Source organism: Protopterus annectens, chromosome 2.part1 (genome assembly GCF_019279795.1).
Source record: "Protopterus annectens isolate FY-2018-M chromosome 2.part1, PAN1.0, whole genome shotgun sequence".
Classification (NCBI taxonomy): domain Eukaryota; kingdom Metazoa; phylum Chordata; order Ceratodontiformes; family Protopteridae; genus Protopterus; species Protopterus annectens.
Genome location: NC_056729.1, coordinates 78,390,627 through 78,416,817, shown reverse-complemented (window position 1 = coordinate 78,416,817; position 26,191 = coordinate 78,390,627). Strand labels below are relative to the sequence as shown.

At 40.8% G+C, this 26,191-nt stretch overlaps 1 protein-coding gene across 4 annotated transcripts in view; it reads right to left on the bottom strand.

Moving 5' to 3' along the window:
• The window catches only part of SH3D19 (SH3 domain containing 19), a 2,322,497-nt gene that overhangs the window by 238,849 nt on the left and 2,057,457 nt on the right, over positions 1-26,191 (bottom strand). The window lies entirely within an intron of this gene.

The following is a 26,191-nucleotide window of genomic DNA, read 5'->3' as shown; positions in this document are numbered from 1 at the left end:
AATGTGATTGAAAGTGGGCACAGTTTTAAACTGGCTAAATGTATGAGAAATGCTTCAGATCTGGCCATGGAAGGCGGGGCAGTTTACAGTGAGAGAAATTAATTGAATTTTATAGCAAATAATTTTCCAAATGGCAAACAAAATGTAATGAGTCGAAATACACATACTGATGGGACTCAGGAAGCATCATATAAATCGTCAGAAAAAATACATTTAAGCAGAGCATAAAAATGCTACAGAGGTAATTGAACCCAATATATTTGCTAATTTCAGACTGTTAAGAGAGATCAAATGAAACAAGAAAGCATTTCTTAAGACATAGAGTTACACAGACTAGCAGAATAATGTCAGCATAAGGAAGGGCTTAGAGATGAAATGAGAGAGGGACTGGTATGTGCTTTTTGTTTTGGAGGCAAAGAAATGCGAGTGTTTTTTAAGGAAAAATTGACGTGATCAAGCATTATACGTGGTGGTACCAATGCAACAGCAGCCAAAGATACTGCTAGGATCTGGCTGGATAAAGTCTAGTATGTTGCCATATCCTGTTGACAGGCACACACAACAGGCATATTGTTAGTGTGACAGAATGCATGGCACTGATGCATTTTGGTCTGTTCAAGAAAACTGTAAGGAATGTCAAACGAGGGTGTACAATGACAGAGTATGTGTAGTGAAGTAAAACTAGGGTGTAGAATAAAAAGCATGAATCAAAGAATATCTTCAAAACAGATGGTGCAGGAAATGAGGAACGACTGACCAAAGTGCAGCTGAGCACAAAACATGTAGTACTGTATGAAACGGAGGTGACAGAGAAATTACTTGGATTACTCCCGATGTGGCAGGGCAGTTTAAGATAAAACAACTCCTGTACTCAGCTCTATAATTTCTGTGCGAAGTATACAAAAAATACTTTCACACATACTACTGAAGTGCTACATAGGAGAGATGGTACTACCAACAATAAATGTACTTGTGATCATTTAAAAGAAAACACAGTAGAAAAACTTGTATGAAAGCAACAGAGTGGAAATATGAAAATGACAGTTCTGACACAGTGGGGCCACAACAGTCTTCATCACTGCATATCCAACGGAGGGTGTTAACTCCTCACTTGGTCAGGTGTTTCTCTAATTACCTAAATAACGGGAGTCAAGCTGTCAAATGGCATGGTACAGCTTCATCTCAATCTAACAGTATATAAGGTAATCCCACAATATTCAGTTCTTGGACCTCCAATCTTTACAATTCATAAAAACAAGTGTCCTCTAACTGAACCAACAGTTAATCTTATGATGACTGCACTATATTTTATGCTGCTCCTATCAATATAAACATTAAGAGTAAACTACAGCATTGTTGTAATCTGCTACCAAACTGGGTTCCCAATTCAGGTCTCTGCTCAAACTGAAAAAAGTACAGTTGTGTAAATAAACTTACCATCAAGTACAGTTATGTCCCACTTACCATAACTGTAAGTGTACAAGTAGATCAATGTTTCAGTCCTGATTCTTGTGTCTTCCTGTCATATAGAAGCCTATGACTGTCCCAATTTCAAGAGACTTTACATCATCCCTAGCTGATGGATGTCCAAAGACAGATAACTGGACATCAGGATATAAAAAGGGCATCCATTGGTGCCTTCTTTAGGTCTTTCTAAGCAGTGAATGAGCAGTCTGATGCCTGAGGACAGCACAATCTGCCCAGATCTCTGAGTTTAAGTGAGAAATAGGAAAAGACACAGGAGGCAGAGAGGGCATGATGGAGATAAAAGGACCATCTGAGGGGAAAAAACTCTCTACTCCCTGCACCCAGTAAGGGGGAGACTAGCTGTCAGCAGTAGAGGGGTTGGAGGGTGGGAGAGTTTTGTACTGCAACACCAACCTATTTGAGCATCTACCATTATGGCAAGTGGGATACAACTGTGCATGTTCTTACTGCAGTACTCGTTCTTGGGAGGTCTCCCACAGATACGCAGTGGGCAGTGGGTCATCTGCATGACCCTAAGAAATAAGATTTTGCAGGACAGGCATAGCAAAACCTGCTCTAGCCCTGAACACACTGCCTAGACTACAGTGTTTTGTAAAGGTGTGCACTGAGTTCCATGTGGCTGCCTCTAGGATGGCCTGGGTAGGGACTCCTTGGAGAAAAGAAGTGGTAGTTGCCCCATGCCTGGTGAAGTGGGCTTTAATATGCCCAGGTAAATCCTTTCCATGGTGTGAATAACAGAACTTGATGGAGTCAGCTATTCATTTTGAAATGGAATGTTTGTAGACAGGCTTGCCATGTTCACCCTCTGAGAAAGCCACCAATAATTGCTCTGCTCTGTTGGGGGGGGGGGGGTTGTCTAGGTAGTACCTGATCTGCTTATGCACATCCAGGAGAGGAAGACTTACTCTGCCTTGTTATATAGATTTAGGAAGAAGACTGGTATGTGGATACCCTGATTTAAAGTAAGCTCTGATACTACCTTGGGTATAAAAGATGGGTTTGTTCTGAGGGTGACCCTATCCCTGTGGAAGACAGTAAATGGTTCTTTACACAAGAGGGCTTGTAGCTCAGAGACTCTCCTAGCTGATGTAACAGCTACAAGAAAAATGGTCTTCCAAGTGAGCATTTTAAAAAGGTAGTGGCAGCAGGTTCAAATGGGAGCAAGCTTAGTTTTTTTTCCAACATATAACTTAGATTCCATGCTAGAACAGGGTTCCTTCTGGGTGGTCTCAATTGACTCACACATTTTAGAAAAAGTTTCAGGCAGGGATGCAAGAAGATAGGTGGGCACTGTGCAAGTAAGTTGACATGGCAGATGCATGTACTCTAATGCTGGATTAAGAAAGTTCTTGTCTAAAGAGATCTAACAGGTACTGCAAGACTGAGTTAGTGTCTTCCTGAAAAGGGTTAGTGTTTTAGCTGTGACACCAGGTGGAAAATCTTTTCCATTTTGCCATGTATGGTTTCCTGGTATTGGGCTTCCTTGCTTACCTTAGAATAAAAAGAATGTCCTTGGGATAGGCTGCAGTCCTTGGTGCCAAAATACAGTCCTCCTGGCTGTTAACCTGAGGGTGGGTAGGTGGTGGTGTAAGACAGATCCCTTGGCTTGGCTGAGATCTACTTCCATTGGTAGGGTACAGGGTCTCCTCTCACTGTGTGTCAGGAGGAGGAAGAACCAGTGCTGTCTCAGCCAGAAGGGAGCCACCAGGATCATGCTGAGTCTGTCCTCCCTGATTTTTGCCAGTACCCCTGGGATCAGAGGTAAGGGTGGAATGCATACAGGAACCAGTCTGTCCATGTGGAGACTGCATCTACCTTCCAAACTCCTGTCTGTTGCTCTGAAGCAGAAGTACCGCAGTTGTTTACTGTGGTGAGAGGCAAACAGGTCTGTTGAGGGGATCCCCCACTCTATGGTTAAGTCCAAGAAAACCTCTCTCTTCAGCATCTATTTGTTGAGTCTAGAAGGTCCCTGATTAGAGAATCTGCCAGGGTACAGTTATGACCAAAAATCTAGGAAGCTATAACGGTTACCCCTATTTCTTGAAACAGCATCACATTTTTCTGGAAAGGCTGCATAGAAGGAAGGACACAGTTCCCCATGCTTGTTTATGCATCACATCACTGTGGTGTTGTCTGTCTTGATTTGCAGGGTCTCTGGGCTTAAGTTCAGTTGAAAGATTTTTAAGGCCAGGTAGACTGCTAGTAGCACCTAATGATTTATATGCAATTTTCTCTGCTGAGGAGACCAAGTACCCTGCACTTTCAGGGAACCTAGGTAGGCCCTCCAAAATGTGTCTATGGTGATAGTCTTGTCCGATTCTGGTAAAAATGAAATTCACCCCAGGTTCCTCTGTACGGTGTTCTTCCACCACTGGAGTTCAGTTTTCAGGCATGGAAGGAGATGCTATATGTACAACAAAAACAATGACATCAAGACTGTTGTCCATAGTAACTTTTGAGCTTCCAAAAGTAGAATTGTTGGTAGATCCAAAACTAGTGGGGACAAAGACATGTGTAAAATGCTGTATTTGCCAATATATAGTGCCTTATTTTGAAAAGATTAATTATGTAACATATACCCCCAGGCAATGTGTAAGTTGTAATACCATGGGTGTTATCTATGCACTGAAATGCTCTTGCAACCTTTTTTATATAGGTGAAACGAAAAGGCCATTATAAGGATGCAGGAGCATCTGAGAGATATCAAAAATAAGAGAACAGAAAGTCCCATAGGACATCATTATATGTTATGCCAAGATGGCATGAGTGACTGTTAAAAAGGCATGATTTTGGAAACTTTTAATGGATGGGATGAAACAGAAGTAAAGAAAAGATTACTGTACAAGGAGACGGTATGCATTTTGAAATTTGGTACTTTGGTACCTAATGGGTTAAACCTTGAATGTAGGTGTTCTTGTGACCAGTTGATTTTAATGGTATTTTATTTAATTAATGTGATGATTGATGTTACATATAATAGTTAATATGTAACATGTTACTTCTGGAAGGCTTGTGAAGCAGTGGTGCTAAGATACATTAAAGCTATTGTGTTTCAGTGGTTTCATTGTTTTTCCTCTCTGTGGTGGTATTTCTTGTATTTTTCATCGTTTTTGTTGTACATATGGCGAGTGATCCTGATTTCCAGTTACCCAGGATCTGACAAAGGGGGTGGAATTGTAATATTTAACATGGAAGAATACAATCAACTTATGCTTAATATGCTGACTGAGTGATACAGACTTATTTGAAATAACAACAGGACACCCTTCACAAGATTTGTAGAGATATATAGCTGAATCTCCTATGATATGCTAAATGTGCCAACAGATTGAAAAAAATATATGATTACTTCTCTAGTGAACATCCCAGAATACCAATAATTAAAGGTCTATAGAACCTCCACCCATGAGGCCCATAGTGGCAGGAGAGTTCTGGGCTACAGAAAATATTTCTAATAATGTCTTTTTATATGGTGAAATTCTATAATGGAAGCATCTAATGATACCTATCAGCTTCCTAGACATAAATTTAAGTATCAAAGATGGATGCTAAAGGGTAAAACAATAAACAAGAATGGAATAATTAACAGTAAGATATATATGAATATACACCACCAATAGTAGTCAAGCTTTATCAACGCATTCAATTCAAAACACTGGATTTTTTGATTATAGATGAGATGACTATGAAAATAGTAGGATATAACTAGACAAGTGAACAAGATTTTGTACAGTATTATTTTTCAAGTAAATTTGTTCTTGAATTTGAGTGTATAACAGAAAAATATTATTATCTTAGCAAAACTGTGAAAGTGTGTTTAGCTTTGATGTGGGAATGACAAAGAGAAAATTAAAGAATAGAGTCTATGATCATAGCAAAACACATTTTTAAGATAATTTTTTTTAAATAGAGTTCTGGAAATAGTCAAAGATTTAGGAGAACATAATTTAAAATTTAGAGTTCTGAAATAGTCAAATGTAATAAGCACCAACATCCAACAATCAAATCACCCTATATGTATAAAACCAGCACTCAAAAGAAAAGATAGCCCTTATATTTTGCATGGCTAAGAGTGCATATACATACATATATAACAGCAGATTTAGATTTAATTTATATATAATATTAACTAAATTTATTTGAATATAGATTATTTTTTACATATTTGCAGCATTTTATATTATATTTGGTTTTAATAAATGCTATTTTAATAATTATATTAATTTACTATATTATATGTCCCTGCTTGTATTTTATTTTTAATTGATTTAATATAATATACATATTATAATATATTTTCATATATTTGCAGTTCTTGTAACTTTGAATAGCTAAGTGATCAGTAATTAGTTTATTGTTAAATTAATAATTAATTAACGGATGGACCTAGAGTATTTAAATGTGTGTGTGGTAAATAAGAAAGAATCAGGATCTGAAGAAGCATACATAGTGTGTGGTAAGCTAATTTGAGTAGCAAGTGATTTACATATTACCCAGGATCTTCAGAGAGGAAGGAACGAGTGGTGCCCAGAGAACAATTGACCAGTTTTTGTCTCTTGAGGCAATGAAAGGAATCTAGAGTCTGCTTCTGTTAATATTAATCCAAGAGAAAATCAAAGTCTACTTTGGACAGAACTGCTTGAAGAGGGTCGAAATCGGAGGGTAATTAATCAATTTTTGGTGGTTGGACAGAGAACTGGTGTTTCCCTTCAGCCTGAGGTGCAAGATTCAGTATTGAAATTGGAGCGACTACTGACTAAAGAAACTTCTTTACAGTATAACCTGCTTTGTTTGTAAAGGTATGCAGAACTGGACATTTCCCCTCGGGGACTTAGGGTCTATAAAAACCCATCACTGCTGTTTAACCCCTCAGACCCTGAGGACAGAACTTATGACCAGAGATGGAAAGTGGCAGCCCACAATTGTGGTACATAGTACATAAGAATACTAACTGAGAGGGATATGGCTAGGCAAAGGTTGTTAAAGGAAGAAATAATTTCTCTATGTTTCTCTCTATCTGTGCAATTAAGTTCAGGTCGCTTTGAAAATATTATGTAATTTAATGAAAAGTTACATGACATTTCTCAGAAAATAACAGAACAAAAAACTAAAAAAATCAACAGAGACCTGAGAGATTACAGCAATACTATGGCCTTTCAATCAGGAACCAATAAAAAGAGACGTCAGGGGGGTGACCATTCCTTAGGCAGAGAAGGAAGAAAGCAGCACCAAGTTTAATTCGCATCTTCAGGCACTAGTGCTACAGAATAGGAAGAGGATGGATGACAAGAGATGTCATATCCTCCATTACCCAATGCACAACAACTGGATTACATGCAAAAGAACTTTTGGAGTAATCAGAGACCGTTATGAAACAACAAGGGGACGGCAACAGTGGCGAAAAAGAAAACTGTATTGACTTTAAAGTGTTTTTAAGAAATGCCAAAGAGACTTATGGTGTTAATAACTTAAGTAACTTTGTTTTAAATTTATCAGGATGTATGTTAAATGAAAATGAAATGTCTGTTTTGAATCATGGGCTTAAATTTGTTCCAGTAGTATTGCCCAGAATGCATGTACTTAAAGCTGAGATATTCTGCTTTATTAGGAAATTGCATTTGATTGAATTTTTTTTCTAAGCAAGAAATTACAGATGGTTATGTGTCTAATTTTTTAGATAGTACACTGGAAATAGATGAAGAACATGACATTTTTATTTCTTGTGATTCATTTTTTCAAGACGAAGTGAATGCATACTGCTCATTTGATATATTGGATATTAATGTGAAGAGTGAATTTATATCTCCCTTTTCTAATGAAAGTATAAAACAATTTTCTGCAATGATAAGTTTTGATTTAGAAAAAATGTGCATGAATTTTTTTTTAAACTAAAAAGAGTGTTTCTTATAATTTATCTGAAGATGAATGGGTGGCATTGAAAGTTTTAAGTGAGAGACGCGATTTAGTAATCAAACCAGCTGACAAAGGACATAAAATTGTTGTTATGCATTTTTCACAATATAAAAAGATGTTTGATGACAACTTGAATGGCAATAATACTTATAAGAAAGTATTAATTTCACAATATAAAGAAGCCTTGTTAAATTATGATGAATTGATTAGGAAAGGTTGTAGGCTTGGCTATTTTTCCAAAAATATGTACAGAAGACGTTTTCCACTCAAGGTAGTGTTATGGCGAAATTTTACTGTTTACCAAAGATCCATAAGAATTGTTCTTCCCCAACTGGACATCCAATAGTTGCAGCTACAAAATATTTTTTGCACAATATAGGTATTTTAATGCATTCACTTTTGTTACATCAGTTATAAATTGGATTCTTATATTTGTGACTCTTGACTTTTTGGACAAAATAAAGCCCTTTGAATGGAAAGTTGAGAATTATTGGTTAATTATAGACGTAAAAAGTCTATATACTAACATAAGTCATCAGTTAGAGTTGGAAGCAGTGAGATATTTTTTAGGTGATAGCCCATTAACAAATTATGTAATTGAGCTATTACATTTCTGCTTGAAAAACTATTTTGAATTTAATGGTGATATATTATATCAGATTAAGGGGACGAAAATGGGGGCTTCGTTTGTCCCTATGTATGCCAATCTCTTCATGGGTCTTTTTGAATATAAGTTTTTATATCATATGGAGTTTTATAAGAAATATGTACTAAAATATTTTAGATTTATTGATGATCTAATCTTCATATGTGAAGGGGGAGAATTTTTGGTAAACAGTTTTATAGTGAATTTACAAAAGAATGGATTTGGTCTTAAATTTGATGGTATGCAAGTAGGAAAAAAAGTTCTATTTTTGGATATGGAATTGGAAGGAAAGGTGGGACAAAGTGTACAGACAAGGGTACATAAGAACATTTCCAGATGTTAATTATTTCTTAGATGTTGAAAGTTGTTATCACTCACAATTAATTCATTACCTTATAGTGAAGATTAAATAGTAATAATGACATTTTGTGGGAAGAACTGAAAATGTGTGTGCAGATTTTTTACGTAGGGGCTATGATCAATGTATATTGGAGAAGGTTTTAAATAGACTGGTGAATGACAATGAAAGACAGAAAGCTAAAAATTATAATATTTTGTATGATATGAAGATAAAAGTAATAGGCAAGTTTATTTTGTAACAATATATAAGGTGGTTAAATATTACTGGGAATATTTATTGAAAAATAGAAAGTTAAATTATATATTACCATATAGGCCTACACTGTCTTTAAAGAAAGGGAGAAGTATAAAAGACATGGTTGTCCATCGTAATTTTGAGTTTCCAAAAGTAGAATTGTTGGTAGATTCAAAACTAGTGGGGACAAAGACTTGTAAAATGTTCTATTTGCCAATATATAGTACCTTATTTTGAAAAGATTAATGATGTAACATATTCCCCCAGGCAATGTGTAAGCTATAATACCATGGGTGTTATCTATGGACTGAGATGCTCTTGCAACCTTTTTTATATAGCTGAAATAAGAGAATAGAAAGTCCCATAGCACATCACTATATGCCATGATGGTATGAGTGACTGTTTAAAAGGCATGATTTTGGAAACTGTTAATGGATGGGATGAAACAGAAGTAAAGAAAAGATTACTGTACAAGGAGACGGTATGCATTTTGAAATTTGGCGCTTTGGTACCTAATGGGTTAAACCTTGAATGTAATTAGAAGGTGTTCTTGTGACCAGTTGATTTTAATGATATTTTATTTAAAGTGATGACTGATGTTGTATATAATAGTTAATGTGTGTGTAACTTATCTCCTGAAGGCTTGTGAAGCTGAACCACTAAGATACATTAAAGTTACTGTGTTTCAGTGGTTTCATCATTCATGCAAGGAGAGGCAGTAGGGTTTCCAAGGGAATGTCGTTCTCAAGTATTTTTAGGAACCACTGAAATTTTAAGTGTAACTTTGCAAGTGGGATGATGAGAATATAGGATGTCATGTACCCCTGTATTGTCTTGCAGTGATGAGTTGCTTTGGAAGCAGACTGGTCACAGCCTGTTAAGAAAGTAATCTTTTCTTGGGGAAGGAAGACTTTCTGTTGAACCAAATATATGAGGACCATAGAAAGAGGATCTTTGTTTGAGGAAATTTTTGAAGATGTGAGGTGAGACCTACCTTCTGAAACCAGTCTATGGTGAACTGCAAGGCACTTAAGAGTCTCTGATGTGGATCCTCCCTGAATGAAACAGTCATCCAAGTAGGAGTAAATATGAACCTCCATAGTTCTGCAATGTGTTGTCAGAGAAGCTAGATATTTTGTGAAAACTCTGGGAGCACCAGAGAGCCCAAATGATAAAGCAAAGGACTAGAAGTGAGAACCTGTTGTTACAAATCATAGGTACTTTCTGTGACTGTCTGCTATGGGGACATGAAGGTATGCATCGTTTAGGTCTATAATGACCATGAAGGCATCTTAGAAGATCTTGGGTAGTTTTTGCAATGTTAGCATTTTAAATTTTGGGATGTTGAGAAATTTGTTTAGCTCTGAGAGGTCCAAGATGGACCTACAGGTGTCCTCCTTTCTTGGAATTAGAATATTCCATGAACAGAAGCTTTTTCTCTCATCTTGGAGGGACATGCTGGATGGATCCTTGGTGAAGTAGCCCCCCAAGGACAGATAAGAGGCTTTCTTGTTCTTTTGATGGCTTTGGCATGTCTGAATGGTGGTATTTTTCTGAACTGGATAGATTACCCCTTCTGTATGATGATAAGGGCCCATCAGCCCCTGGTGATGTTTTTTCATTGGATTATGAAGAAGAAGAAGAAGTGTCTTCCATCCAGAGGATCAAAGGGCAGGGGTTGGACAGCGTATGGAAGGCAGAGGTTGAACATAGTCCCAAGTTGGTCTCTGTGCTAGGTGGTGTCTTTGGAGCTCCCAAGTTGGTCTCTGTGCTGGGTGGTGTCTTTGGCGCTCCCTGCTCTGTGTGATTGCTCTGGTTGCCATCTCCTGGACCGGCTGAGTCTTTTGCCATGAGGAGGCTTCCCCCTCATCTTCCTTAGTTGGAAAAGATCAAGGTTTAGAAGGATAGTTTCTACTGTATGATGGGATTGAAGACAGGTAAAATTCTTTCACATTTTTAACTTGGTTTCCTTTTTTATCCAGCTTCTCAAAAACTTGTTCAGCTGAAGGACAAAAAGAAATTCCGTCTAATGGAGCATCTAGTAGTTCAGCCTTTACCTGATGTGACAGGGGCCGAGTCCTGAGCCATGCATTTCTGTGAATCACAGAACCTGTGGCAGCTGCTAGGCAAGAAATAGCTAAGGTATCACAGCCACATTTAGGGAGGACTGGAGACTTGTAAAGCTCTCTGCCTGTCTCCTGGATTTCCTTAGATAAGGTTTTATCCAAAATAGAGTCTATCTTAGTTAGAATTTTGTCTTGGAGAGATTCGGGGTACTTTAGCTGATGAAATTGACAATTCAAAGCTCTCATTGCCACGGTGGCAGGGGTATATGCTTTCTTCCCAAAACTGTCTAATAATCTACTTTCCCTGTCATTAGGGGGAGATGTTTTGTTGGTCTCTTAGGTACATCTTTTGTGAATACAGTGGCGACTACAGAAGAGTGAGTTTTGGGTTTTTTTTGTTTGATTCAAGCACTCTGTGTTGTCTGGTTTCATAGGAGCAGGGGGTACAAAATCAGGATGTAATTCGGTGTCTTCAAAGACAACATCCAGTAGCCTCAGTGAAGGCAAGCTTAGCAGTTCCCTGCAGTGGGTCTGAGCTTGTAAGAACGGTTACTTTCCCAACTGAAAGCCTCTTTTATTCTATGCAAGGTATCCCCAAAGTAAAAGTCCTGGGGGGGGGGGGACACAGAAGACAGGGTATTGTCAGAGTCTGGGTAAGTTAGTGGTTGCAAGTGGCTAGAGTAAGACATTCCCTCCTCATTCTCAGAACTAGAGGAATCTTCCTCTTCATGAAAAGCTACTTCCCTGCTCCTTTTAGATAGGGGAGGCCTGAGCAATGGAAGCACGAGAGAGTTCTCTAGATTTCATGAAGGCCCAAAAGTCCTGAGCTATTTTAAGGAGGTCTTGGGATTTGGTCTGAGAAGAAGTGGATGGAGGTGGGAGATTGAAAAGAAGTGGTTCTCTTCAGTTTGGGTGTTCATTTTAAAGGGCTGACCTGAGAATATGTTGTAGTCTTGACAGTCAGAAATGACAAAGTGTCATCCTCAAGACCCATGGTTTGGAAGTTGGAAGCTGAGGCCTGCTGGCTGACCTCAGACCCCACCGATGTGTATACTGTGGTAGTATTCTCTGTTATTCTGGAGACCATGGTGGCCCTGAGGGATCATGCCAGATAGCTCAGACCTAGGAGTCAGCTGATCAGGAAGCTGCAAAAGTACCTCACTTGAGTTGTTGGTTGATTTATGACCTAGAGTTGGAGTATGGCATTTTTGTCTTTTCATTTTTTCAGAATGATGGTAGTTGATGCTGGAATCTGTGGAAGTCCTGTGGAAGCAGTAGAATGTGACTCCACCTTGACTCTATGTTTTAGAGATTTTTGCATGGAGTTTTGCAGTCAGGACAGTTAGAGATGTTGTGCTTATGCCCCAAGCAGAGCAGTCAAAATGGGTGAAAATCTTTATGCAGGATTTGCTCCCTCACTTCAAGCAACTGTTAACTTTTTTTGAACATTAAATTACTAGACATTTCCCCAAAGGGGTATTTATCTGACTGAAAGAAGAAGGTTCTCTGGAAAAACGAGTTGACCATGGGTGTCTCACTGCTATTTCTCTGCTGTGTTAAGCATTTTCTAGTGGTTCCCTCTGAAACTAGGGTAGCTAGTAGCTGCAGCATAGTCAGGATACAGGTTTGCCGCATCAGGGTCTGTTCATTCCAAGAATGTTTTCCAGGCCATCTTGGATTGGAAGGGCCTTTCTGCACTGTAGTGAAAGGATTGTGCTGATTGGAACCTATCTGATGAATGGGTGGTTGATCTAGGGCTTGTAATAAACATCCTCATTGTTTCTTTTTTATCTTTTTAAAACATTTTTTTTCATGTTTTTAGCTTCTGGTATTTAAGCAGATTTCTGCTTGTTTGCACGTTACGCAGCATTGCACACTGCCATGCAATTGTGCTCCATAGCCGGACAGATTAATTCATCATTTATTTCCTTAGTTACAACTGTAGCACATTAGTGTAGCCCTCATCCTTAGTACTTTCCCAGTGAAAGAAATACTGCTAGTGAGCTGAAACCTATTAAATTACCAAAAAAAAAAGGAAAAGAAACCCAGGTAGAAATATCCATCCACTGATTTCCTCCTTGATTGATCCCAAAAAGCCCCCCTAGTGATAACAGTCTTCAACCTAGCAATAATTGGACAGTTAAGACCACCCTTGTTTCTCCTTCCAACCTTGTTGACTTGGATTTCTTGAAGCAGTGTAGCAAATGCCTCATGTACACTGACAACCTTCTACTAATAACTCACTCTAGTACAGAGTGTGAGAGAAGTATCTACACCAAGAATCTTGAATCTGTGCTCTCTCGCACTCCAAACAGTAACATGGAAGTGGTTGTCAACCCACCCACCACTACACATGCACATTGTACCACTACTCATACACATAGTATGCATCCAATACAAAAATCAACATACGTGGAGATTCTCTGCAAAAAACTACCAAGACACCAGAGACCTCCAAAACACAAAACTGCTACAACTAACAGTTCCCACAGCACCCATGACACATAGCAACACCAGTGTCTCACCTACCAAGCCCATGAGGCGTAACATTCAAAAAACAAACTTTCTAGTCATTGGAGACTCAGTAGTGAGACACACAAATGTCCCACTCACTTGTTTGTACAAGAAGAGAGTCAGAAAGTCATAGTCCGCTGCCTGTCTGGTGCCAGGATTTGTCACATCACTCACGCACTCAGGTCTCTCAGCCTCAGCAACAACTACCATTATAACTGTCATAGTTCATGTTGGGAGTGAATGACTTGAGATGTACCTCACTGCACTATATGGAGAGACATAACTGCGCTCTCTGAGTATGTGTCCCAGGCAGGCATGTCCCTAGCCTTGAGCAGCATACTACCCTCACCTAGGATGATGCCACAGTATAAACAAAAAATGATTGATTTCAATAATTGGCTTAATTTTTGGTGTCATTCAAAGGGGATCCATTTCCTGTCAGCCTGGGAAGCCATGCTCAACAAACCTCGCCGGTTTGCACCTGGCACCTCTAGGCTTTTGGCTGCGATCAAAGGCTCTTGCCTCCCCCACACTGCCTTTTTTAGGCAAAGTCTCAAAAACAAACTTACAGATATGAAATTTGCCAATCATAACAAAATAAGGGTCATGCTGCTAAATGCTAGGAGCTTAAACCAAAAATTGCACACCCTGGAAGCACTTCTGTCACTGGAAGATGTAGATGTCTGTGTATTCAAAGAAACTTGGTTTAAGGCCTCAGACAGTACCCCCCCCTGCCTTGTAAGGCTACAATGCCTTCCACACTTTCAGACCCCATAATGAATGTGTGAGAACCAAATGAGCCATAGTTTCTATCTATATTAGAGATAAATTCAACTTTTGTCTAGTTAGACTGGACAACTCAATGGAGTTACTCCAAGTTCAGGTTACGGTGGGTAGGATCCCCATTCAAGTCATAGCTAGTTACAGATCCCCATCCATGGGTCATGACGTGCATGAAGCCTACCTGACCAAACTGGAGATAATCCAAATATTACTGAACACTCTGGTTATTGGGGATTTCAATTATCCCACCATCAATTGGGAAACCTATGCTAGTCCTAACCCACAGGCACAAAAGTTCCCCGACTTTGTTAACTAAAATGTCCTGGAACAAATTGTTCATACCCCAACAAGAGGAACAAACATACTACATCTGGCCTTCACTAGTACGTCAGATGCACTATCGCAAATGTCAGACCCTCGTTAGTTAAATCTGACCACAAATCAGTCATCTTCAAGCTGACACTAACACTACAACTCACAAAGGGCAAAATCAGACTAAAAAACTTCACCAAGGCAAACTATACCCTCCCAGGTGAAGGTATAAATGCATTCCGAGACCCACCCCAGCTGGAAGTGCTAACTACACTGAAACTTACAATAAAGCCCTGTACAATCACTTGCATAAGTGTACAGACTTGGCTGTACAAGAAAGAATCAAAGCTAGAGCCCCATGGTGGACATTCAGCATCAATAAACTTTACAATAAATGAAAAAAGTTGCTGTCCATAAAAACAAATGCAAGACCGCAACAATGCAAAAGCACCCTTCTCAGCCTTGACAACTTGTCACATCTAAGGGCATCTTTCAGAAAAACTTAGCTAGCACAGACAATGATACCCATAATTCCTTTTACAGCTATGTACATAGCCTAAAAGGTAGGACCCAAGCATGTGCAGAACTAGTGACCAATGGTATCACACACACTGACCCCACAGAGATAGCAAACCTGCTAGCGGATAGGTTTGATGAAAATCCCACCCCCATCCCCTCCAAATCTATAATAAACCTTGCTCCAAACTCTCCCCACCCTATATATCTGAATAACAAATCATCAAAGCCTTCTCCAAGGCAAAAAACACAGTTTCTATGGGACCAGACTGAATCCCAGGATGTCTTCTAAACAGGCTAAAACATGAACTTGCATCATCATTAAGTACCCCTTTCAATCACAGTCAAACCACAGGCTTTCTTCCTGTGGAATGGAAAACAGCAACAGTTATTCCCTTCCACCAAAGGTGGCCTAGCAACAGACCCAGTAAATTACAGACCCATAAGCCTGACCAGCCTTATCTGTAAGGCCATGGAACGTATCATTATGGACCTCATAAATAAGGACATAGGCAACCTCCAAACCCTGGATCCTACCGAGTTTGACTTCATCTAGGGCAGATCCTGCCTGTTAAATCTTGTGGATTTTTTTTGAAAATGTGCCCAAGGCCACTGATGAGGGTAAATCTGTGTACACAGCATACCTCAACTTGGCAAAGGCTTTCAGCACAATCCCACACTCAGGCATTACTGATAAACTTAGCAAACTGAAAGTAAACCCCTTCGTTGTAGGATGGGTTGCTAACTGGCTCACAAAGTGAACACGCACTATCAAAGTGGGCAAATCCACATCAACCAGCAGCATAACTGCGCTCTCTGAGTATGTGTCCCAGGCAGGCATGTCCCTAGCCTTGAGCAGCATACTACCCTCACCTAGGATGATGCTACAGTATAAACAAAAAATGATTGACTTCAATAAATGGCTTAATTTTTGTCAAAGGGGACCCATTTCCTGTCAGCCTGGGAAGCCATGCTCAACAAACCTCGCCGGTTTGCCAGATCCGGTTTGCACCTGGCACCTCTAGGCTTTCGGCTGCGATCAAAGGCTCTTGCCTCCCCCACACTGCCTTTTTTAGGCAAAGTCTCAAAAACAAACTTACAAATATGAAATTTGCCAATCATAACAAAATAAGGGTCATGCTGCTAAATGCTAGGAGCTTAAACCAAAAATTGCACACCCTGGAAGCACTTCTGTCACTGGAAGATGTAGATGTCTGTGTAGTCAAAGAAACCTGGTTTAAGGCCTCAGACAGTACCCCTGCCTTGTAAGGCTATAATGCCTTCCACACTTTCAGAATCTCCACGTATGTTGATTTTTGTATTGGATGCATACTATGTGTATGAGTAGTGGTACAATGTGCATGTGTAGTGGTGGGTGGGTTGACAACCTCTTCCATGTTACTGTTTGGAGTGCGAGAGAGCACAGATTCAAGATTCTTGGTGTAGATACTTCTCTCACACTCTGTACTAGAGTGAGTTATTCAAAACCGAGGTGGAATCCTTCAAAGCCCCCGGGCCTGTGGAAAATACAGCCCAGACCGCAGAATCCTTTATAAACGCATTCTATGAACACCTTCAGGAATGCATGGATCATGCAATCCCAGATAAAACCAGGACCCAATCCTCCAAAGGCAGACGTCCTGTCTGGTGGACCCCAGCCATAAACAAACTATACAACAGGAGGAGGAAGCTACTACATGACAGAGCAAAATCCCAAAAAGGGAAGGCATCTCTGATCAGTGTCAGCAAAAAACTACGGGCACTCATAAAATCGTCTAAGGCCAGCTTCGAGAGAAAATTGCACAGGACACTAAGGATAATCACAAGGCTTTCTTTAGTTATGTTAGGAACCTGGGTGGGAATTCCCAGATATGCTCAGAATTAGTCCAAAATGACAAAAAATACACCGAACCCACAGACATTGCCAACATCCTAGCTGACAGGTACAGCGCAAACCCCCTCCCTCCCCACAAAAAGGGCAAATATCTATCCCAGCAGAGTGCTGCCCCCCTGACATCTCAGATGCTCAGGTAAGAGCCGCCTTCTCCAAAGCAAAAAACACAGCATCAATGGGACCAGACGGTGTCCCGGGCTGCGTCCTACATGAACTCCAAGAAGAGCTAAACCCAAACATAAAACTACTGTTCAATCTCAGCCTTACCACAGGATATGTACCCAAAGAGTGGCGTACAGCAACAGTGGTCCCTCTCCACAAAGGTGGTGCAACAGATCCTGGAAACTATTGCCCCATAAGCCTGACTAGCCTGGTCTGCAAAGCTATGGAAAGGATCATCATGGACCTCATAAAAAAAGATATTGGGGACCTACAGACACTGGATCCTACTCAGTTTGGCTTTGTTAAGGGCAGATCCTGCCTCTTAAACCTGGTCGATTTCTTTGAAACAGTCACCAAGGCCATTGACGAGGGGAAGGTGGTCCACACAACCTACCTGGACCTCACAAAAGCCTTCGATACAATACCCCACACGGGCATTATAGATAAGCTCACCAGCTTAAATATAAACCCCTATGTCACTAGATGGGTTGCAAACTGGCTCAAGGACAGAACCCACTTGGTTAGAATTGCTGGAGCCGTGTCAGACTCCAAACCAGTTACAAGTGGTGTCCCACAAGGCTCAGTCCTGGGACCTCTCCTGTTCGGTATATATTTCTCGGAGGTACAGGCCAACACGGAAGGACTGTGGCTGGCCAAGTTCGCAGATGACTGCAAACTGGGCGCTATAATCGACTCTCCAGCTGACACAAGCATCCTCCAAAAGGGCCTCATAGAAACAAAAAACTGGTGCCAGAGCCATGGCCTCAAGCTTAACGCCAAAAAGTGTATAGTCATCTCCATTGGCAAAAACAAAGTGCCCACAAAGTACCACATAGGTGGTAATCCATTAAGTACAGAAGAAGTAATTAGGGACCTGGGGAGCCAAGTTGATAGCAATCTTTCATTTGACAACCACGTGGCCAAAGTGGTTAGAAAAACATTTTATACAGCCCACCTAATCATGAAGGGATTCACATCTAGATCAGGGGAGGTCATCGTGCCTCTTTACTCACCCCTCATCAGGCCCATAATTGAGTACAATGCCCCTTTTGGGATGTACCTTACCAGACACCTGCAGCAACTGGAAAGACCCCAAAAGTACCTCACCAAGAGGATCAAAGGGCTCAAACAGATGCCATATGCTGCCCGGTTAAAGAAACTCCAGCTCTACTCAGTGGCATACCGCCTGCTCAGAGGCGATCTGTGCCTGACGTATAAAGCCATGTCCAACCCGGAATTAATGGACATGTTGCACCTCAGAAAATCCAAATCCCATCAAGCTACGCGCTCGAGAGACTTGAACCTCAGCACTGAAATAAATAGGACATGCTGGAGGGACAGATTCATAACCCAGAGGCTCCCTTCACTCTGGAATAAAATCCTAGTCCAGGTTAGGCAGAGTCCCTCATTGACTCTCTTCAAGAGGAATCTTGATGAGTGGATGGGGGATCATAGGTTTACCCCGGGTATCACTTCTGTGTCACTGTTAGACAGAGGCACAGTATACTAACCTTGAAAAAGGGCATAGCAAAATTAATTTAAAATGAGTGTCGAAAGCCAAACACACTCTGGCTAGGCTTATAAATGCCCTAGGGCAGATAGCCTAGTATGAACCTATGAACCTATAATGAATGTATGAGAACCAAATGAGCCATAGTTTCTATCTATATTAGAGATAAATTTAACTTCTGTCTAGTTAGACTGGACAACTCAATGGAGTTACTCCAAGTTCAGGTTACGGTGGGTAGGATCCCCATTCAAGTCATAGCTAGTTATAGATCCCCATCCATGGGTCATGATGTGCACGAAGCCTACCTGACCAAACTGGAGATAATCCAAATATTACTGAACACTCTGGTTATTGGGGATTTCAATTATCCCACCATCAATTGGGAAACCTATGCTAGTCCTAACCCACAGGCACAAAAGTTCCCTGACTTTGTTAACTAAAATGTCCTGGAACAAATTGTTCATACTACATCTGGCCTTCACTTGTACGTCAGATGCACTATCGCAAATGTCAGACCCTCATTAGTTAAATCTGACCACAAATCAGTAATCTTCAAGCTGACACTAACACTACAACTCACAAAGGGCGAAATCAGACTAAAAAACTTCACCAAGGCAAACTATACCCTCCTAGGTGAAGGTATAAATGCATTCTGAGACCCACCCCAGCTGGAAGTGGTAACTACACTGAAACTTGCAATAAAGCCCTGTACAATCACTTGCATAAGTGTACAGGCTTGGCTGTACCAGAAAGAATCAAAGCCAGAGCCCCATGGTGGACATTCAGCATCAATAAACTTTACAATAAATGAAAAAAGTTGCTGTCCATAAAAACAAATGCAAGACCGCAACAATGCAAAAGCACCCTTCTCAGCCTTGACAACTTGTCACATCTAAGGGCATCTTTCAATAAAACTTAGCTAGCACAGACAATGATACCTATAATTCCTTTTACAGCTACGTAAATAGACTAAAAAGTAGAACCCAAGCATGTGCAGAACTAGTGACCAACGGTATCCCACACACTGACTCCATGGAGACAGCAAACCTGCTAGCAGATAAGTTTGATAAAAATTCCACCCCCATCCCCTCCAAATCTATAATAAACCTTGCTCCAAACTCTCCCCACCCTACATATCTGAATAACAAATCATCAAAGCCTTGTCCAAGGCAAAAAACACAGTCTCTATGGGACCAGACTGAAGCCCAGGATGTCATCTAAACAGGCTAAAACATGAACTTGCATCATCATTAAGTACCTCCTTTCAATCACAGTCTAACCACAGGCTTTGTTCCTTTGGAATGGAAAACAGCAACAGTTATTCCCTTCCACAAAGGTAGCCTAGCAACAGACCCAGTAAATTACAGACCCATAAGCCTAACCAGCCTTATCTGTAAGGCCATGGAACGTATCATTATGGACCTCATAAATAAAGACACAGGCAACCTCCAAACCCTGGATCCTACCGAGTTTGACTTCATCTAGGGCAGATTCTGCCTGTTAAATCTTGTGGATTTTTTTGAAAATGTGCCCAAGGCCACTGATGAGGGCAAATCTGTGCACACAGCATACCTCAACTTGGCAAAGGCTTTCAGCACAATCCCACACTCAGGCATTACTGATAAACTTAGCAAACTGAAAGTAAACCCCTTCGTTGTAGGATGGGTTGCTAACTGGCTCACAAAGTGGACATGCACTATCAAAGTGGGCAAATCCACATCAACCAGCAGATCTGTTACCAGCGGGATGCCACAGGGGTCAGTGCTGGGCCCCCTGCTGTTAGGTATATACTTTTCAGATGTTCAGGTCAAAACTAAGGGGTTGTGACTGATCAGGTTTGTAGATGACTGCAAATTGGGAGCAATTATTGAATCCCCAAATTATGCCAGCATACTCCAGGAGGGTCTTATTCAGACCAATGACCGGTGTCTTAGTCAGTCTCAAACTGAATGTAAAGAAATGCATCATCACTCCCTTTGGCACAAACAATGTCCCTTCACACTATCAAATCAACAATAATACCATAAGTACACATGAAGTGGTAAGGGTCTTGGGTTCACAAGAAGACTGTAACCTTAACTTTGACCACCATGTGTCTACTGTAGTAAGGAAGGCTTTCTACATACCACACCTGATTAGTAAATGCATCTCCTCAAGAGCAAAACAGGTTATAACCCCCCTATATAATCTGGCCCATAATTGAGTATAATGCTCTGTTCGGCATGTACCATACAAAGCACCTGCAAAAACCTTAGAGGTTTCTAACAAAGAAGATCAAGGGACTCCATAATGTGCCCTACACAGACCAACTAAAGCTCCTGTCACTTTACTTTGTATCACATACACTTCTTAGGGGAGACTTGTGCCTGGCTTACAGAGCAATCTCAAGACCCAAACCTATTGAACTTGCTGCACATCGTAAATCAAATGGGAATAAGGCCACCGGTTCCAGGGACCCAACTATGGCCTGTGACCGAAATGGGACATGCTGGAGGGGCAGACTTATCTCCCAGTGACTGCCATGTCTTTGGAATAGGCTACCTATTCATGTGAAACAGAGCACCTCTATGACACTACTGAAAAGGAACCTGGATGAGTGGATGGGGCACTGTAAATTCTTAACGGGAACAGCATCCACAATCCTCCTGAACATGGGGAGTGCAATCTTGGGCATTAACTAACGTTCCTATGGCATTACATTGGGATGAAATGGCTGGGCTTAAAATGACCTCTGGGTCAATATCCTAGTAATCTTCTATGATCCTATGACTGAGTGACTGTGAGTTTAATGAACACACATGAAGAGCATCAGATTGCACAGATGGAAAAAAATGAAGGTGGCACCGATGGACACCCCTGTTATACCCTGACATCTAGATGTCAGTCTTTGGACGTTCACTGGATTGGGATGATATAAAGAATTTGTAATGATATAAAGAATTTGGAAATCAGGCCAGTCACTGGTTTCTGAATAGCAGGAAGACCCAAGAATCAGTACTGCAACACTGACTACGAAGAACATCAGTAGATGTTCAAATGATTACTGCTGCAGTAGCCTTAGTTATATGGGTTATATCCTGCCAAAGATATAACAGCCATTCAGCTTACAAACACCTTCCACATACTCAAACCATTAGGCAGCTCCAGCTGCTGCATAGAAACAAAGGTTTGAGGGCGAAGCCCTTAAAAGCTTTCATGCCAACTAACAGAGGGAGACGCAGACATAGCTAGGAGATTTACACACCCTGGCATAATCAATAAACAAAAAGGGGGATGGCAGGAAGGAGTAGCTACTGCAGCAATGATCATTTGAACAACTACTGTTATGGTAAGCTTAAATACACATCTCTGTTATGGTCATCATATCGATCACTGCTGCAGTAGCCTTAGCTAAATGGGAAGATTACTGTAATGTGTCCAGGAGCCGCTGGATAATGGTCCTTGCAAAGCCTGATATAGACCTAGAGAAGAAATCAAGCATGTAATGCTTTGTAAAAGTATGTACAGAGGCCCATGTTGCTGCTTCTAGAATACTTCTAAAATCTATCCCTTTCTAAAAGCCATAGATGAAGCCAAGACACTGGTAGAGTGGGCCTTGACTCTGCCTGCAATAGTTCTGTTATGGTGGGTATAACAAAAGGTAGTAGCCTGAGACAACCATTTGGAAATAGTCTGTTTTGACACAGGTTGTCTCTTTTTTTACCTTCACAAGAAATGAACAATTGATCTGGAGATCTGAAAGATTTAGTTGTATCAAGATACTGCTGGAGTTATATGTGCACAATGAAGGTATGGAGTATCCCTTGTCTCTCATTTTTAGGTTCAGGAAAGAAAACAGGGAGATGGGCAGTTTGGCTTAAAGTAAACTCGGATACCAATTTAGGTATAAAACAAGGATTAGTTCTCAAAGAAACCTTGCCTTTGTGAAAAATTAGATATGGTTGACACCCTATGAGCTTACAACTCAGTTACTCTTATTGCAGAGGTCAGAGCAATCAGTAAAACTGTTTTCCAAGTTAAGTACCTCAAGTCAGCCGGATGGAGCAAGTATTAGCTTCTCAAACAAAATTAAGATCCAAAGGAGGGGGCCACCTGTTTTCTTGGAGGTCTGTTATGCAATATCCCATTCAAAAACATTTTTGTCACGGGAATGACTTTTATAGAGGGGGATCCACGGACAGACATGCTGAAATGGATGACAAATGCACCTTAACAGAGGAGTAAGACAGGCCATTGGAAAGTAACTCACACAAATACTGTAAAGGCAGAGAAACACTAGCTCTGAATGGATGCTACTTATGTTGTTGGCACCACCTAGAAAACATTTTGCATTTGCTAATATATGATTTTCCAGTAGCGGGTTTTCTTGTCTCCATTAGTACCTGCTGCACATCCTCAGTAAACAGGTGCCTAAAAGGAATTAAGACCTTATCATCCAGGCAGTCAGTTGAATTTGATTGGGGTTGGGGTGTATCAAACACTCATGTTCTTGTGTGTGTATATCCATTCTGTGAGGTAACTTGTGGTAATAGCTCCTAGCCATTTCCAAAATAAGGGAGAACTATTGTTGCCTTGGCCAGAAGGAAGTCAGTATAATAATCTTGGGGGATTACTTCTGAATCTTTAGAAGTACACTGGATATCAGTGGAAAGGGTTGAAAAGCATACAGGAACATTCCTGTTCAAGGAAAAGAAAAGGCATCTGTCTTTTGGGCCTTCTTATATGGAGTCCTGGAGCAGAATTTACCTGACAATTGTTCAGAGAGTAGGCAACATCACTTGAGAACTGCCCTCAGACAGATCAAATCTTGGAAGATCACCAAATTTAGTTTCCATTCATGACGGTGTGACTTTGTCCTGCTCAGCCTGTCTGCCACACAGTTGTGGTCTGATGGGATGTAGGATGCCTGTACAGTGAGACTGTGCTGTGAAGGTATATCTCAAGCAAACATGGCTAGTCTGCAATATGAGTAATTCCTGGTTCTCCCCTGACTTTTGATATGCCACATGACTGTGGAGAAGGTGAGACCTGTATTTAGGGAAATTTATTGTCTCCACCAAGTAATTTCTCTCTGACAATCCTTAGAGCTGGGATTTGAAAAGATAATGGTTGTTGATGCTGAGACCAAACATACTGCAGGTACTTATGTGGTGTCTTGCCAGGGATATCATGAGAATCATAGATGCTTTGAGACTCAAAATCCTAAGGTATTCCCTTGCAGTGACCAAAGTCTGAGTGGAAATCCCTAGTTATAGACACACACACACACACACACACACACACACACGTGTGTATATATATATATATATATATATATATATATATATATATATATATATATACATATACATACTTATTTATTTATTTTTCCCCTGCAGAAGCAAAGCTCTTTGAAGTGAGGTCTATTGCAGACATCCCAGGAAAACAATCCTGTTTGGTGGAGTCAAAAAAGACTTTTGAACACTCTCTTGGAATTTCAGACAGATTCTTTGTACTTTGAAAAAGACTCTGCAAAGATAAACAAGTGGTCTAAATATGGAAAAGAGTGGATACGCTGTAGCCTGTAGTGAGCTATAACTGGATCTAGACACTTTGTAAACACTCTTGGTTCAGTGGATTGTCCAAAGGATAAGGCAGAGAAAGTACAGTTTTGTACCTACCATAAATGTAGATGTTCGAGTGTTCACCCTGCTGCAGTCATCACACTTGGGTTATCCTGCCAGAATGTCCCATAGTCGGCCCGAATTCCAAAGTCTTAGTCCAGCGTCGGTTGTTATTGCTTCTTCCCTGATGTCAGTGCGCCAGGGGTATATAAGAGGCATCCGACGCCATTTTGTTCAGTTTTTCTTGCCCCAGATGTCAGGTGCCCCCAAATGGCAGGCAATATATATATATATATATATATATATATATATATATATATATATATATATATATATATATACACACATATGGCTATATAAAAATAAAACAAAACCCTGAGGTACAAGCAAATACACCACAGAGGTAGTATAGGATAAGGTGGTAGAGATAAGTTCAGCTAGTTCAGAGGGGGTAGAGGGAGGGTAACCTGGACTGCAGCAGGGTGAACACTCGAGCATCTACATTTATGGTAGGTACAAAACTGTACTATGTTCATCGTGTTACCCTGCTGCAGTCATCACACTTGGGTTGAATCCCAAAGCTAAGGAGGGGAGGTGGAGTCAAACAGGGTTAGAAGAAGCTAGTAGGCCCTGCAAAACCACAGTGGCAAAACCAGCTCTAGTCTTAGAGTAAAGAGGTAAGTGGTAGTGTTTGGTGAAAGTGTGCACTGAACTCCAAGTAGCAGCTTCCAGAATATCCTTGGTTGGCACTCCCCTGAGAAACGCTGCTGATGTAGCTGTAGCCCTGGTGGAGTGGGACCTAATGTTAGCAGGTACTGGTTTCCCATGATGTGTGTAGCAGAAACGTATGCAATGTCCTATCTATTTAGAAATGGTCTGTTTTGAGATAGGTTTTCCTTGTGATCCTGTAGCATAGGCTACAAAGAGCTTGTCAGTTTTTCTGAAAGCCTTAGTTTTATCCAAGTAGTAACGTAATTGCCTGTGAATGTCCAAAGAGTGCAGGAGTCTTTCTCCTTTTTTCTGGGGATTTGGGAAGAAGGTGGGCAAGTGAATGGTTTGGTTTAGGGCCACACTGGATACCACCTTTGGCATAAAGGAAGGATTAGTTCATAGAGAAACTCTGTCTTGATGGAAAATGAGGAAAGGTTCCACTGCCATTAGTGCTTGTAGCTCTGAGACTCTTCTAGCTGAGGTTATTGCTAGGAGTAGGGCAGTTTTCCATGAAAGAAATTTTAAATCAGTTGAGAAAGCTCGTTCAAAGGGCGGCAGTGTAAGCTTTTCCAGGACAAAGTTGAGATCCCAAGTAGGTGTTGGAGCTCTCCTTGGCGGTCTTAAGTTCTTAGCCCCTCTGAGGCACTGTCTTAGGAGTGGATGTGAAAATAAAGGTGGATCCGTGCTGTAATGAGCTGAAATTGCTGAGGTGTGGATCTTAATAGATGAAAAGGAAAGTCCTTTGTGTAACATCTCAGTTAAATATTGTAGAATCTGAGGAATGTTCGGGTCCAGGGGATTTAGGCCTTCAGCCTGGTTCCAGGCGCAAAATCTTTTCCATTTATCTGAATAGGTTTTCCTGGTGCTGGGCCTCCTGGCCTCCAGAATGACATCCATAACAGCTTTGGACAAAGGTGTTGGCTGGTTGTTTAGGTAATTTGCCATGCAGCCAGGTTTAAAGTCTTGAGCTGGCTGTGTAGAATCAGATTGTCTCGCTGGGTGAGCAGGTGAGGAATTTGTGGCAAAATCCATGGTGGGCCCTGGGCCATGTTCCTTAAAATTGGATACCAATGTTGGCATGGCCAGTCTGGTGCAACGAGAATCATTTGTGGCCTCTCTAATCTGACTTTCAGCAGTACCTTTGCTAGAAGAGGCAGTGGAGGGAAGGTATATGCTGTTAATGTTTTCCAACTGAATGAGAGGATGTCCACTTTCCAAGCTAGTGGATGGAAGGTCCTTGTACAAAATTTTTGAAGCTGGTGGTTGTGGGGGCTTGCAAACAGATCTATGTCTGGGCGTCCCCATTTTTAAGCTGTCATTGCAAATACTTGTGGATCTAGTTTCCATTCATGTGGATCCATGATGTTTCTGCTTAGATCGTCTGCCAATGTGTTTTTCTTTCCTGGCAGGAATTGTGCTTGTAATTGAACCTGGTAAGACAGTGCAGTGTTCCACAAGGTCATTGCTTGCCTGCATAG